The sequence below is a fragment of the Acyrthosiphon pisum genome, chromosome A2 (genome assembly GCF_005508785.2).
Source record: "Acyrthosiphon pisum isolate AL4f chromosome A2, pea_aphid_22Mar2018_4r6ur, whole genome shotgun sequence".
Classification (NCBI taxonomy): Eukaryota; Metazoa; Arthropoda; class Insecta; order Hemiptera; family Aphididae; genus Acyrthosiphon; species Acyrthosiphon pisum.
In genome coordinates, this window is record NC_042495.1 from 97,036,537 (window position 1) to 97,053,386 (window position 16,850).

The following is a 16,850-nucleotide window of genomic DNA, read 5'->3' on the forward strand; positions in this document are numbered from 1 at the left end:
CCTGGCCAGTCCGCCCCTGTAGACTACCTATACTGTCTAGATTTAGGCGCAGACTATATGAAATATATATAGTTCGTGATTTCGGTATGAACCGGATATTTCTATATTTTATACGCCGAGCAATTCGATTTATTTTAAAAATCTATATTTTCGTAGAAAACAAAAGTTAGCATAATATTAAAGTACCTATATCTTAACTAGTCTATCCTACGGGGGTGAATCAGGAGTTTTATTTCAGGACGCTGGTAAAAATTATAAATAAGATATAGGTAATATGTAATTTATTCATAAAGAACAAAATATTGAAAAAATTAAAGAAAAAAAATCGTCGCATAAATTGCGTTGTACCTATAGGGCTATAATATTCGTATAGCAGGATGACTTAAAAAAAATTTAAAACGATATTTGAAAATCTCAAATTGTACAACTCTTTGATTCCGTTACGAGATGTAGCTCAAGCCATTAGCGGTTGCTAGAATTGTATTGTCTATCACAGCTAAAATATGGTGGTAGAAATGTTAGGCTTATCTAAATTAATAAATTGGGTCGTTTTGTGTTGTGAAATTTGGAAAAAGACAATAGCCACCCCCCCCCCCCAAAAAAAAAAAAAAAATTCTAGATCCGCTACTATTAGGCTACCAAAGCCGGGTATACTTAGTATATTGAGAAAGTATTGGGCATCTCTATTATATACATGGCAAATCTGGGGTAAATTCTTGAGGGGAGGTAGCTTCCTGTGGTAAAACTAAAAATCTATAAGTTAAAATGACACTAATGCCCACTCAGTTAAATATCTAAAGGAACAGTTTCCTCCCTTGCCCCCCCCCTCCACCCCCCGATTACGACTATGCCTATTTAGTATAGGTACACGTACTTATATTGTATTTATTTACTAACACAGATAAATTATTTGATCATTACAATTATGAAAATAAACTTATCGACATCGATGTAGGTTCAGTTGGATGTACCTAGTAAAGGCTCGCTATTAGACCCTGCAGAGGCCACAATGGCTATAAGAATTGAAGAGACTAGAATAAAGAGGCAAACTCTTACTTCAAAAAGTTCAGAAAAGAGTCACTTGAATACTTGATTAAAGGATTGCGTTGCGGTATTGCATCAGTTGCTATATTTTTACCCGAGTAATATATAGGTAATAGAGAAGATTTTCATGTGTGTATTTTAAGGTCTTTGGATATTTAGCCACCGAATCATTATAAATTGTGTAACAAAATTATACATATGCATTATATACCAATGCCACATAACGAGTATACCTATAATATATTCTTCATAAACATTTTAATGTGTATAGGTGTAATTAAATCAAACAATATGTTATTACTATTTAAATACCATGTAACTGCTACCGAAACCTACTGAAACCGACAGGAAAAGAGCATGTTTTTTAAAAAAATAATGTAATAAAATATAAAGTTATATTGTATAGTAGAAGCTGGAGACAGGAATATATTTTGATTTTCAAACCCAATAAATTGAATATTTGATTAAATCAAAGCTGAACTTAAAAAGTCTATAAATAAAAACCGTGTTTATAATAATTAATAATTCAAAATATATTATATTGATTTTTTTGTTCCAATTAACTACTTATGAGAAACCTTGGTGTAAATGTTCAATCTTAGCTATAAAAATTGATAATTTTATAATTTACAATAAAATAAGAAAATCGTTCGATGAGAAATAATTACGAATGTATATCCGATGTCGTAAAAAATTTAAACCCGTACGATCATAAAAAAATATTGTGGAATTACCCTCAACTTCAATTTTTAATTACACTAATAACAACTTATGAGGAACCATTTATTATATTTTCAATTTTTTTGACCGACCAAAAATTTATTTAAGTATATTAAAAAACTAAATAATCTCACATGGCTATAAATAACTCAAAATATTTTAAACACATTATTATGTATGGAAAAATCTTTGTTTTTAGTTTTTTATTTACACCATAAAACCAATATTGATTTTGTTGAAAATTAGTTTTACGTAAAAATTACCGTTTTTTCTTAATTTTTTTTTTATGTTTTTCCTTACCTACGCTTTTTAAAACTATTTGGAATTAATTACTCTTGACCGCCAAAGTACCAACTAGATTCAATTTCCTACCAGAAAAGATGCTGAAGTAGAAAATAAAAGTACTTTTAATATACCTTACAAGGTGATGAACTGATGACATACAGAAAAAAAACGCACACACATCGCATTCAATCATTGTGAAATCAATATCAACATTCATTGCCCCGCATCAGAATCTAGAACAAAAAACATTTAATTAACTATTAAGTTAAAAAGAATGTTCTAATGGAGCTTGAAACTGTAGACTCTAAGTTTAAACTAACATTTTTAACTAAAAAACAAATAACAATTAAGTTAAAACAATTAATGAATATTCAGATGTGACATGGGGTTTGCTGGAATAAGTATAAAAATTTAGTTGATTTATGGTAATATATATGAGAAAAAAATGGTGAGAGGAACAAAGGTGTCTGTAGGCAAATGCATTTTAAAATGCAAAGAAGATAAAATTAAATACAAAATATATTATGTTGTGGAAACGGAGACATGCAGTCTATAATGCGGGTTTAATGTAAAAGCATATAGCTAGGTACCTCATAAAGCCTAAAAGTGCATATCAGTTAAAGAACTTTAATGAATTGGTCCACAAAAAATGGGAAATGGTTCAGGGGTGCTCATAGAAAAATGCATTTTATAAAGTAAAATAAAGCTCTTTTCGGAATTTTTTCAGTTTTATTTGTGAATAAAAAGTAACTACCTACCTAAAATTAAATAAAAGTGTATTTTAACGTTTACGGGCTAATGTCACATTTTAATCGTTAAGTATTTGCTAGATATACTATGGTTAAAATGTAATCAACATGAACGTAAAAAATATAATTATTAATTTGTATTATAGGTGCAAAATCACTAAACTGAATATATGTATTCAGTTCAGTGGGAAAAATAAATATTTTTCCTCTGGGCGCTTCAGTGTCTAGCTACGCTACTGTTTCCTTACCTTGGAACATTGCTGGTAAAGAATTATAAATCATAATTAAGTATTGACAAACTGCAAAGATCAGTGACACAACTATAATTGTGGCTATTTCAGATTACACACTCTTTATTGGTGCAACTAAAGGAGGGGGGCTAAAACTTAAATTTAGCCACCTCCCATCATTTTTTTTACAGTTTTCAAGGCTTAATGGGAATGTATATTTTATTAAATACTAGCTGTCTAGCTGTCCCGGCAATGCTCTGCTATTGCTAGATTTTATTATTATTACTATTTATTATTTTATTAATTTCTTTGTTTACATTTTTTGTGAATTTTTATTTTAAGGATTCATTTAATTTTATAGGTTTTACTTTTTTATTTTCTAATTTTTACCTTAAAGCTTAACTGTACATTATGTTGGCAGTGGTATTTGTAGGTGGCCACAAAATATATTGATTTTCTGGAAATCTTACTCGAGAAAGGACAACATATATAATTGCTCATGAGAAATGCATTCTTTTCTTAAGTCGATGCCAACCATCGAGAAAGTTTGTCCCTGGGATTTATTTATGGTAAGGGAAAACGATATCTTTACAGGGAACCGTAACTTTTTAAAATATATGGGAAAATCCGTGGGTATCATCGGGATCCGTGGAATGTGAGCGAGCTGTCCGGCTGCGGGACCGGTGATGATAGTTGCTACAATCACATTGTCTATCGTAATTCGTTAAATCAAAAGTCTTGTGCCATTAGTCATTGCACATACTGTGAGGCCTTAAATTTCTCAATAACATAGTGGGAGTACCTACTTTTAATTTCAGTTAGTAGGGTGGAAAGCCAGCAGGATTGAGGGAATTTAAAAATTCTTATGGGTAGTGCACTGATACAGGCGTATCGCTTTAATAATAATAATAATAATTATTAGAACCGATAGCAACCATTTACAAACACATATTTCCATCGTAAATATCAAAAATCAATATTTGAGCACTTCCCCGGGTTAGACCTCTAAATTTACCCTTTTAAAATTAACCTATGTTACTCAGGGATAATGTAGCATTCTAATGGTGATAGAATTTTTGAAATCAGTTCAGTAGTTTTTGAATTTATTCGTTACAAACATCCAAATGTTTCCTCTTGATAATATTAAAAAAGTAAGTATAATAATATAGATTATAGAGTATAGATATATAGATATAGGTACAGACGTACAGTATAATATTATATTGTCGGTATTTATTTTTTAATATATTAGTTGAACTTAAGGCTTCTTTCAGTGGATGGGCATACAGTGATGGATAGGGTTCCCTGTAATTGGTGTTATTCTACACCACCCGAGGCTCAAGCTGCATACTTTAAAATTTAACTACTCGTTTGATATTCGACGTGAATGCATACAAATTATCAGGAGAATATTAACTTTTGGAATATGAAATTAAAAATGAATGTTGTCTGTTGTCTTCATGATATAAGAAAATAAAATATTTAAATAATAATAACGATAAAGTAAAAACATAATATTTTTTAAATATGTTGTTTTAATATGATTTAAATTTGTTTAAAGAATACATTATTGGATATGCTCTAGATATAATTGAAAGGGTGGGTAATCGCAAGTAACTTCCGGAAGTACCTATGTATATTCGCCAACGATAATATTACATAAATACGTGTTATATTCATAATGCAATTGGTACATTATACTATTATAGTAACTACCTATATCGGGTATACTAAAATAATTTATAATGATTCTAAATACGTATAGATTACAGGCATTTAGCGTACCTGACATACCTATACGGCTATACATAATATACTACGCGTGCGTATAGTTATATAGGTATGGTATAAATACAATGGTCAGATGTCCTAGAAACGTTCATGAAATTTTTTTTTTATAAAAATTATCGTTTATATTTGCTAGTTTTTTTAAGTAGTTTTATACCACAGAAGTTTGTAATAATATGTGTGCGTTTGCGTGTGCATTTATTCAGGTTCGTTTCTGTCATTGTCAAGCCATAAACATTTTGCTCGGCTAAGACTCAGTCAAAGGCCAAAGCACAAACAAACGTTGCAAATGACCTGTGAATATTGTGAAACAGCTTATAGTACTATATACAATAATTTATGTATGTGTAATTTATTTGACTCATATGTAGGTATAGCCAATAGTAATATAATGGAAAATGTCAAAATCAGTACAGGTTGTAGCTGAGGTTTCTTAAAATAATTATTCTAAATCTATATATTCTCTAAAAAATTAATATAGGTAGTATATTCATAAATCCTAACATTGAATAGTACCTATATACAGTCCTGTAAAAAATACTTTTAAAAAGTACTTAAGTAAATACTCAAATACATTTTTTTTTAAGTATTTAAGATACTACTCAAATACTTTAATTGTATAGTATTTCAAATACCTACTACTCAAATACTTCTTAAATACTTTTGGTTTTTAAAGTGGGTTTCTAACCATCGTAATATAAACACATAGGTAGTAGGTTGTCTAATAATTAGCTAATAGTTTAAAGGGAATATTGTTATTCAATAACTATTTTCAGAAATCTGCAGATTTGCAGGTTTTCACAAACCTTCAGGCTTCAGCTAACACAGAAATACAGAATACTAAATAAAACTATTATTCTATTATTGTAGTGGACAATAATATTTTTGCAACCAATTATTTCGAATAAAAATAAAATGTTCGATATAAAAAACCAAAGTATTCAATACCAAAAAGTATTTAATACAAAAAAAGTATTTAAAATACTATTCAAAATACTTCATGCTGAAAGTATTTAAAAAGTTATTCAATACTTAAAAAAGTATTTGAATACTTTTACTCAAATACTTTTACTTAAAAACTTTACAGGACTGCCTATATATTATTATGATAGGTGATCTTAACTCAGAATCAAACAAATTTAATAATGTCAGTCAAGTATACTATATTATTATAATCAAAACAATATAGGTAAGTATACCAATACGTTATTATACGCATCGTGTCATCATTATGAACTACGGTGAAAAATGTCAAAAGGTCTACGCCATTCGTATCAAAATATGACTTAACCTATTGTATTTCCGAGAAAAAATGATTTTCGATACGTGTATCTCGACTATCTTATGTGTACACTTTCATTTGAATTAAGCCGGATACTGTTCGTTTGAGATAAATATCATATTATAATTAATAGTAGAAAAATAAAATAAAGTATATTGTATGTATATACAGCCTGCATATATGTATAGTCGGAATTTTATTTTAAAGAGAGGGCACCATTCAGTTTACAGTGCACATTTATTTTATTATAATATCGTTGTATTATTCGTATACAGTACTTACTATACACATTGATACTATATAATATGTTAGATGTATTACATATTGTATACATAATTAATAGTGTGCGAAAAAAAACCGAGATTTTTTGAAGGGAGGGAAGAGCACTTGTCTGGATATAGCACCACAATACATAATATAGCATTATATAGTATATACACATAATAGGTACTCGAGTGTAAAAAATGATATGCGAAAAAAATAAAGAGTACGGTACCGAATGTTTTAGTCGTTTTACAATGATATTTTCTTTTCATAAATATGTGTACATACGCATTCACTGTTATTTGTAATGTAGAATTGAGAGATTATTATTTTATGTATGGAAAAATAACTATATATTTTATAGTTTATACGATATAATACAATTCTTCTTCAATAATTAATTCTATCTCACCAACAGTCAATACAAAGTAATAATTATTATCTAATAGTATTATTATCTATAGATTATATTGATATACGCGATGTATGATATAAATTATTGTAAAATTTGAGAGTTTTTTGTATACCTTAAATATATAAATAGGTATATTATGTTAATTAACATGCGTTATTATACATATTTAAACATATCCACGGGGAAATATAAAAAAACCCATAGGTACGTTGAATAGGTAGGTAACGTAACCATGGACGTTTTTGCGTGTGCCCTAGAGAGGTAATTTTTTTAAGTATTTCGTTTGGCAGTGTTTTTTAGGAAACAAATTATTTTATATGGACGTTGAGTTAATATAATTTAGTATAATTTTAGAAACCAATGCTACATAATAGGTACCTATTATACTAATTTAACGATCAATTTTAATTAAAACAACTTTTACATTTTGAAATTTCATAAATTGTAGTAGAATATATTTTTATGAATTATACGACTTAGAAATCTATCAAATATTTAATTACATTTTTATGAATTTAAAGTTAAGTATTTCGATGAATGAAGTCAAATTATAGGTAATGGTTCTTCGAATATTTTCTTTGAAATAGCCATCAAAGGAAACCATAAAAAATTATTTATTTCTGGTAAAATGAATCGCTTTGTACACATTTATTTGGTATCAAATAGATAAAATATACTTAATTTGGAAACTGCATGTAAATATTAATACCTATTATACCTAAAAATCTTATACTAAATATCAAAATTCACAACGAATTTAAATTTGACATGATATGAGTTTTGTGTACCTACTACCTACGTTCTACATTATCATAATAGTATCATAATAATATTATATATTATATTATAGTAAAATATTAATTGTCCATAGCCCATACGCCATTAAATTTGTTTTAAAAGACTTACTAAAATAATTAAAACAAGATGTCAATATTTGAAATGAAATAAAAAAATTAAATCTGATACTATGATAAATTTATATTGTCAATAGTAAATTTTTTTTTTTTTATTTTCAAAAGTAATTAACAATCTGGGTATGACTGTATCCATACTAGACACAGTAAGAAAATGTGATAAAGGTTAACATGTCATGAGATTTTGTTGAAAGAAGCCACCCGCATTGATAGCACTTTCTGCTTGGATTGATAATTATTTATTAAATTTTTTTTTTTTTTTAAATTTTAATTGAATTTATAATTTATTTATAACTTGTATAAATATAGACTTTATAAGTTTTTACCCTTCCTTTACAACAACACGCAATAGATAGTAAATAATTGTCGTCACGCTAGTAGATCATAACATTATATTCATATTATGACAACAAGTAAAGTACCTACATGTGAATATTATGTTAAAGCGTGCTAACATTAATACGTATTTTGTTCAGTAAAATTTTAATTATGAACTACTATTACATAATTTAATAATTTCGATGAGTACCTAATGATAATCAAAAATTCATCATACGTATGAGAATAAATAAAAATTTAGTAGGTACTAACGTAGCTTATTATAAGTAATCAAATAATAATTTTAGTGACGTTGGTTTTATTAAAGTTGCCGCACATGAAATTACTGCAATTTAGATTTATTAAAATGAAGCCATTTCATTTATTTTTAAACGTTAGTGAACCCACAAAATAATAGATATACACTATTATACTTTATGTATATATTTGTTATTTTTGACATGTCAGTCGAAACATTTTTACGACTGGAAAAATATACTGAAATGACGCCGATTGCAGCCAACGATAAAACATATGAAAAATTAATCAACTAACAATAATATTAATTTTCTATGAGGTATTGTGGTGTATTTTTAATGATTTTTCTGAGGGGTGTCTTTTTTCATAACAAGAAGGGGTTTATCAGCTTAATAGAAATTCTAATATTCTATATTATATTTCTACGTACAGTTTACTAATTTACTATAGGTAGGTATAGCTGTATAATAATTAAGCAAATAATCAATTGAACTGTATAAAATCTTGAAATACATAAAAAGTAGTAAGTATAATAAATGGTACACTTGGTAAGACTGTTTTTTGAAAGTATCTATGTTTTATTTTGTACACATTAATAATTTATATTAAATTGTTAATATTTTAAGTATTTCTACACATGTACTATTACAGACACGAGCTGCCGCAAATTAAATCAAATACAAATCAATTACTAATTGTTTTTAAATTAAAATTATCTAATTTTAAATATAGGTATATATATTGCATTCCAATTATTAGTTAATCGCGTATATGAGTCATCGTAAACTACAAATAATATTACCATCGATTATAATATATTACTTAAGTCTTAAGTGACTATAATAGTGAAGATGATGTGCATTTGTCGATTGACATTAGTCATAAGACATATTGTGATAAAGTCTAAAATCTAGTTTAAAAATATTAAAAAATACGTAAATATTTCTTGAAAAATAAAAATTGTGGTTAAACTATATAAATAGCGGCGTACCTATACTTAGGCTAAATAACATATAATTTACCGGTATTACCAATTATTTACAATTACTATTAATTATTATATTAATTATTTGTATAATATATTATTAAATCAACAAATATAATTTAAAATACGCGTTCAACAATGAGTGATTAGAAAACTATAGTCATTAGGTATATTAAAAATTAGTTTGCATTTTAGTGTTAATTTTGAGTTTTAAGTAAAAAGTAAACCATTAAAATCAGATTAATAATATGAATCATTTTTTTGTTTTTTCACCCTCTCTCGGGACATCTAAAAATACAATAGGTTCAGGACAAGATAATATTTTGGTACTTATAATTTATGAATATAAAATGGTTTAACTTTTTAATGGAGTTGTATTTTTATGCGATAGTTATTTAATCGTAAATATAAAATATAAATTGCCAATAGGTAAGTACCTATGTTTATTGTTTACTGTTTATAACGGATGGTTTAAAAAAAAATTAAGTAAGATTTGATTATAATTTATAATACTAATTAGTAATTTGGAGTAAGTACCTAACTAAACTACAGTGCAGTTATATTATAGGTGCTGTGCTAGTGGTTCAATCGACTAATAATGATAATAAATCCTCATATTAAAATATCATGATAAATCATATAAAACATTATAATTCTGTCAATTTGTAATATAACTAGTGGTATTTTAAATGTTCATTTTAATATTCAATTTGTCTATACATCATTATTTGAATATTAGGTACTATTGTACTAAAGAAAAAAACGGTAGTAGTAATATATAGTATACTAATATGAAAACAAATATATTTATGGGCACATGTTTACTAATTAGAAAAAAACTAATTATTTGAAACTATAATATAGTTAAGTATATAATAAATAGCATTTACTAATAATAATAATAATTAAAAAAACCCACTCTACTTATTCGCTAGTCGTTGGGAATTAGTGTAAGGTTATTACCATTCACCACAATATATATAATTGTAGAGTCAAAAAATGTTTTAGCTAACCAGCAGTTGCAATAATAGTTTTTAATTGTGGACAGGAGTTAGAAATGGTACCTATTTATTCTTTTAATACATATTATAATGATACGCACTAACCAAGTAGGCCCTCTATATTAATTTTTTTTCATTGAACTTTAAGCCCGGCAACTATGGCCATTAGCTGCCAAACTGAATACTAAATTAATATCTAATACTAGTAATATATACAGATATATATGTCATTAGTAAAATAATTATGATCCTATAATTTGCAAAACACGAAAGTATTATTTAATACGTCTTGCTATATCAGAATATAGCATATTATATTTTATTCTGTACAGAAATTCAAAACAATTTCAATCGGAAAAAACATATTTCGCCATGTAGTTCGTTATCGTGAAATGTGCGCGTTACTGCGTTAGTCAAACGCGAGTTCCAATTGCCAGTTGTTGGTAGGTATAAAATAATGCGCAATCCGGTGCAAAAAAAAACTATTCTGTTTCTATACCGGATAACGATTTTGACACGAGTCGCGACTGCAAATTATACTCTATGTATATACAGGGTGTTCCAAATTTCATGTGACAGCAGATTTCACCATGATATATATTTTCACATGAAATTTGGAACACTCTGTATAGTTACGAGCCAGAAATCGAAAACCGCGTTAACCTTCACTTTTTTTTGGATTCCGAGCGCGCGGAACATCGAGAAACTATCGGTTTCACAACTATGCGTGGTTTTTTTCCAACTCCGATGAAGAGGGACCATGAAAGTTTCTTTAATACAGCAGGTTTTTATGCATGCCATCTGTAATTTTCGTCAAGAAGGCTATGAAAACTTTACTGAAAGTCAATACGAGGTCAGTCATTCACCTATATAATGAGTTTGCACAAATATCTGTATTTGTTTATTCAATGTGTAACATACGAGCAATGTGCCTTAATTATATAAATACAATGTAAAAATTTAGATTTTGTGATTATAGATAAAGAAATCATAGAAATAAAATAATATTATATACAAAATAAAAATCGCTTTTTAAAACCGTTTCAAGATTTAACGACGATCATAATTTTATTCACGTATCTCGTAGGTATAAATTATGTAATAATATGTAGTATACGGATACGAATACTTTGTACGGTCAGTGGTGGTCTTAGGAATTAATAAAATATGGGTTAAGCATAAAATATATGGTATCTTTAAGTGTAAATAAATAAATACTCGTAGTTCGTAAAAGCAGGGATAGTTGAAATTTGAACGGACATTAAAAAAATTGTAGGCGCGTTAGAGCGATTAATTATTATTATTATTACTATTATTATAAGTACTTCGCCATTTAATAAATCAACTATGATAAACGAGAAGGGTAGGTATCTTAAAAATAGTATGTTCAGCCTCAATATCACACCCCTTTGTGTATCCGCCCCTGTCATACGGTAAATTTATTATTTTGTATGCGGTATATTATTATTGTTCGGATATAACTAGCGGCGTAACGATTTTCGCTATGTCGTTATCACGATATTAATAATATTATCTCGTATATAATTCGACCGGAAGTAATCCCGGGCCAATCCCCGCGCAACAGCCACTCGGGAATAGACATATTATATAATATAATATTAATGTATAGCCTTCGTATAACGTACAGTGTAAGCCCTGCACGTTGGCCACGTTATTCGCGTGTCGGAGAACGTTTACGTGGCGAGAAAATAAATAAATAGCTCGTTTAACAATAAAATATATTAAATAAACATATTATTATACCAGTTGCTGCAGCAGCGATGCTCCACGACGCAAACCCGGATTAAGGAGGAGGGGGGGTCCAGGGGGGGCATGGCCCTCGGGCCTCGATAGTTAGAATTTATTTGGGTGCCTCAGATTTGTCCATTACTATTTTCGTTATAGGCTATGACTCTGTATAAATCACCTAAAAAAAAAAATCGATGATTATTTAGCGAGGAAAAAAAGCTTGTAAATTATAATTTATAAATAAAGTGATACATTATTCATTATTTATCGCTATGTACCTAATGGCTATATATATTTATTATAACAGGAACTTAATATTAAATAATAAATTATACATTATTATTTTTTTTTTCGTACAGGGGTCTCATTTAAAACTTTGGCCCCTGGGGCTTCAAATGTCTTAATTCGGGCTTACCACGACGCCATAACTGTAGTTATATACATTATAAAACACAATGTATACATAGTACACACACAAATAATATATTAAAGTGTACGGTCACCATAAGGTGTATGTATATATTCATATATAGGTATATATAATATACATTATACATAATATACATCATCATCTTGTTGTTGACCGACTTTCGTGGGTAAACATTTATTACGAGCGACGCAGTGTTTACATCGACGGCGATGGTGTACTTGTCAAGTATTTTAAAGAATAAATATATATGCCTACATATTATTCAATATTATATTCCTAATACTTGCCTACAATCAGATTCCGACCCCGGAGCACTCCCATCACGATAATATTAGAAATATTTTTAAAACGTATAATATAATATGATTATGCTATTCAAATAGGAGCCAGGCGGCCAGCACTATATAGGTGCACGGCCATTAGAAATACACTTCAAAAGATTTTTTTATGGTCAACACTGTACATCTGCTGCATATATAGGTTGAAGGTTGAACTTTCGTTCAATAACGCAGTACGCGAACGAAAGTCGCCTGTCGTCACTATAATAATATAAACGCGCGTGGTATATCAGTACGATATGATAATATGAGTAGGTAGTACCTACACACGTGTATAGTACCGACATAGTATAAAGTAAATATTATAAACTCATAGGCGGCGACGACGATAAACTGCAGGCCCGGGGTAAATAATAACATCGCGTGCGTACAGACCATATCGACGCGCGTAGGTGTTCGCGAAAAGCCGACTATACTGTTTGGTTAAGTATATAATTATTATATTAAACGGCGTGAAAACTGTTTCCGGCGGTGTATGGTGTATTCTATATAGGTATTTATAAAACCGACGAGGAATAAGTATATAATATGATATGAAGAACAAAATGGAAATATTCTCCGCGGTCCGTCCGATTTCGATTCGCCAGCTGTCGTCACGATTATTGACAGTAATACACTGCAGGAGGTACCGAGGACGAGAGGAACGCTCTATATATTTTTATTTGATATATTATGCAGTATATTAATAATAATCAGCTCAGTCCGACGCCGCGATGCATCGCGAAGACTTTTCTCGCTCACGGGTTTTGAGTATATATTATATGAACAATATTATTTAGCAGTACCTCGACAGAATAGATGATGCGCTTTAAACCCTCAATTTTGAAAATATCTGCATCCGTATAATATTTGGATTAACTATAATATATAAGTTGTTATTTTATATGTTTTATACTTTTATTACTGACCGCTGTAATACACATACCGAAGAGGAGGAGCAATCAATATATTTTTATTTAATATATATAGATACAGTATATAGGTATATTTAATAATCAGCTCAGTGCGATACCGCGATGCACTCTGAAGAATTTTTGCGGTCACAGGTCTTAGCCCTTTGGTATATTATATAAACAATATTAGCAATACTTCGACGATATTACACGTCAGCAGCACAATTTCGGATGGTGGAGGGTGCTTTAAACCTCCAGTTTTGAATCAGAACCTTTATAATCTTTGGATTATAAGTTGTTATTATATATATAATTCAGAGCCATTATTAAATATGTGATTATTGAATGGATGGTAGTGGGGTGAACATTCTATTTAGTTTTTCACTAAAAATTAGTTCACTGCAGGTCCATGGCAAGAGCAAACTCGCCGGCAGGATATCGAGACCGATAATAACCACACGAATTTTCCAATCATTGCGGGTATAGGGATTTTGAAGCTTTTTTTATTACTCGATAGAATAAATTGAGAAAAAAATCATCATTAAAATTATTATAGAAAGGTATTTCGTTTTTGGTTTGAACTACGCTTATTGTATAATAAATTCTAGATATTTTTTTTCTGATTTGGCACTACCCATAGGTATCATATTAGCCGTTTTTTTTGGCAACGAATCGGGTCTCAATTTTTTTTCACCTTTTTGGACTCGACACTACTGCGGCCTGCGGCTAGTGACAATATCACAGAACACAATGTGCGTTAAGTGCGTTCTGTTATTCGTACCATATAATTATGTATTGCATATAAATATGCATCAAAATACTATACATAATTTATATACAATGCATAATTATATAATATTATTGTAGGCATATATATATAATATATATACCGTATACATCCGAGCGCCGCCACCCGGGAGTTTGCTTAGAGCTGATCGTTGTATCATTGGAGGGGGTAGATGGCCATCGAAGGGGTGAAGAGGTGTGCGGCGGGGTACGACATTATTATATATCACATTATATATATATATACATATTAAAATGTAGGGCACGCGGATGTGTCGTATAGCACAGCAGCCATTATACACGGGTCGAAACTCGGGTCGATGAGGCGGCGGCGGCGGAAGTGTGCGTAAGTATGCGTCGTTGGCGGTTTGAGGGGGTGGGTGGTCGTCGAAGGGGTTGGCCGTACCCCGTGCGCGGCGCGTGTGCCCCGGACAGCAACATCCGCGTAAACACGTCACGTCCGTGACGTCAGCGGTGCCTGTACTGACGTCACTCCTGACCTCGATCCGCAAAAACCCACCCCCGCCGGCCTATTGCTTGCCGTTCTTGCCCGGCTTTTCATCCGGCGGCACACAATAGATGTATAGGCCCGTCGAACGCTCGGTGTGTGTGTGTGTGTGTGTGTGTGTATACAGCGCTTTTCCGTCCTGTCAGGTACGCATGTACACGTATATAATATAAAACGTTATCGACGAACGGTCCTGGAAATGTTTTCTCCGTTTCCTTTTTTTTCTCTTTTAGTCTTCGCCTATCTCCGTTTCCGAAAGCACACACACAAGCAGCTGCAACCCTCACCATATACGCGTACCTCATTCAATTTCCACACCCTCCCGCGCGCGACTGCGGGGACAACCGACTCGATACAGTGTTCATTATATATGTATATAAATTATATATTATATGATATATAATAATATAATACCGACATATATAGCACACGCCGTACCTACCTGAATTGGCTGGCAAACGAATATTTTTTCGGAGGAGGTGGTGTGATTTTTATCGTTCTTATAATATGAGCGTAATGGGTCTCAATTTATAATATATTATATAAGTATGAAAAATCGATGTAGAAAATAACCTTTTTTCAACGCACAACTTAAGAGCGACTTTCCGATTTCCGATATAGTCACCGCGATTGCCGATTATATTATATACCTACTACTGTGCACATAAACACACACACTTTCGTACACTATATATATATATATATTTACAAGGTGTATAATATAAAATAATTTATGCTACTTAAACGTATGACAAAAGTTATTAAAATTATATGATTAGTAAATAGTTTAAGAAATATACCCATGTTAGAAAATTTCCAAAAATAATATTTTTAAAAAAGTTATTGCGTTCCAGATTAATTTAATCGAAAAATATTGATATTTTAAAAATTTCTAAAAAATAAACTACTTGCTTTAGATAAATTTTTTTACCATCCGAATCATTTTTATAATCGGATTCACATCGGATTAGAAAAAAAGTTATTCCAAAAGTCAGTTCTATCTGTTACACTCTATATATCATTATAAGAACGACGAACGGTCGTATTGTAATCGACATTTTCTCAGGTGTCCTTCAACCCGTACCATGCACACCACCACCAATTTATTAGTGTACGCCGGCACCCATCGTGGTTTTATACAATACAATATCTTTATTAGTATTTCACCCAGCAATGATATTATATATCGCGTAATACTATAATAGTCGTGCGCTACACATTAAATCTTACTAGGACGAGACTTTATCACGTCATTATATATATAATTATTATGACATGTACATATAATTGTATATAAATTCGTCTATTAGGTCATTCACCAGCGACATATACAGTTAAATAACGACTTTCTGTATTATGTACGATTGTGATGCGGTTTATTGTCGATATACACCACGGCTTTTATTGTACAGACAAAATAATATGGTGTTTAACGATTTAAATTTGTTTGTATATTAATATGTACATTGCAGGGCAAAATCCTGTGAACAATTTAAACGTAAAAATAATTAATATAATAATATAATGTGTGCATGATCCATTATACTCGGAGTATAGTGCATGTGATGCGTACTTAACACGAAATACCTAAGTATATAGGTTGTCAGATTATCATAATATATGTATAGTGACGTGTAGTGTTGATGTTATTATATTCTCCGTTTATATAATATAACATAACGTCGTCATTATATGTAGGTTAGTCAACAAGTGTTTTTTTCTTCTCGTTAACCACGAGACCTGTAACATAGTTCAATATAAATTATCAATTTTTTCCCCGTTTACACATCATCAACATCATACGTCATATACGCGCCGTAGAGTTCATATTATATTTTATACTTATATCCATAGACATATTTTGTATTATAAAAAATGATGAACCATATTAGC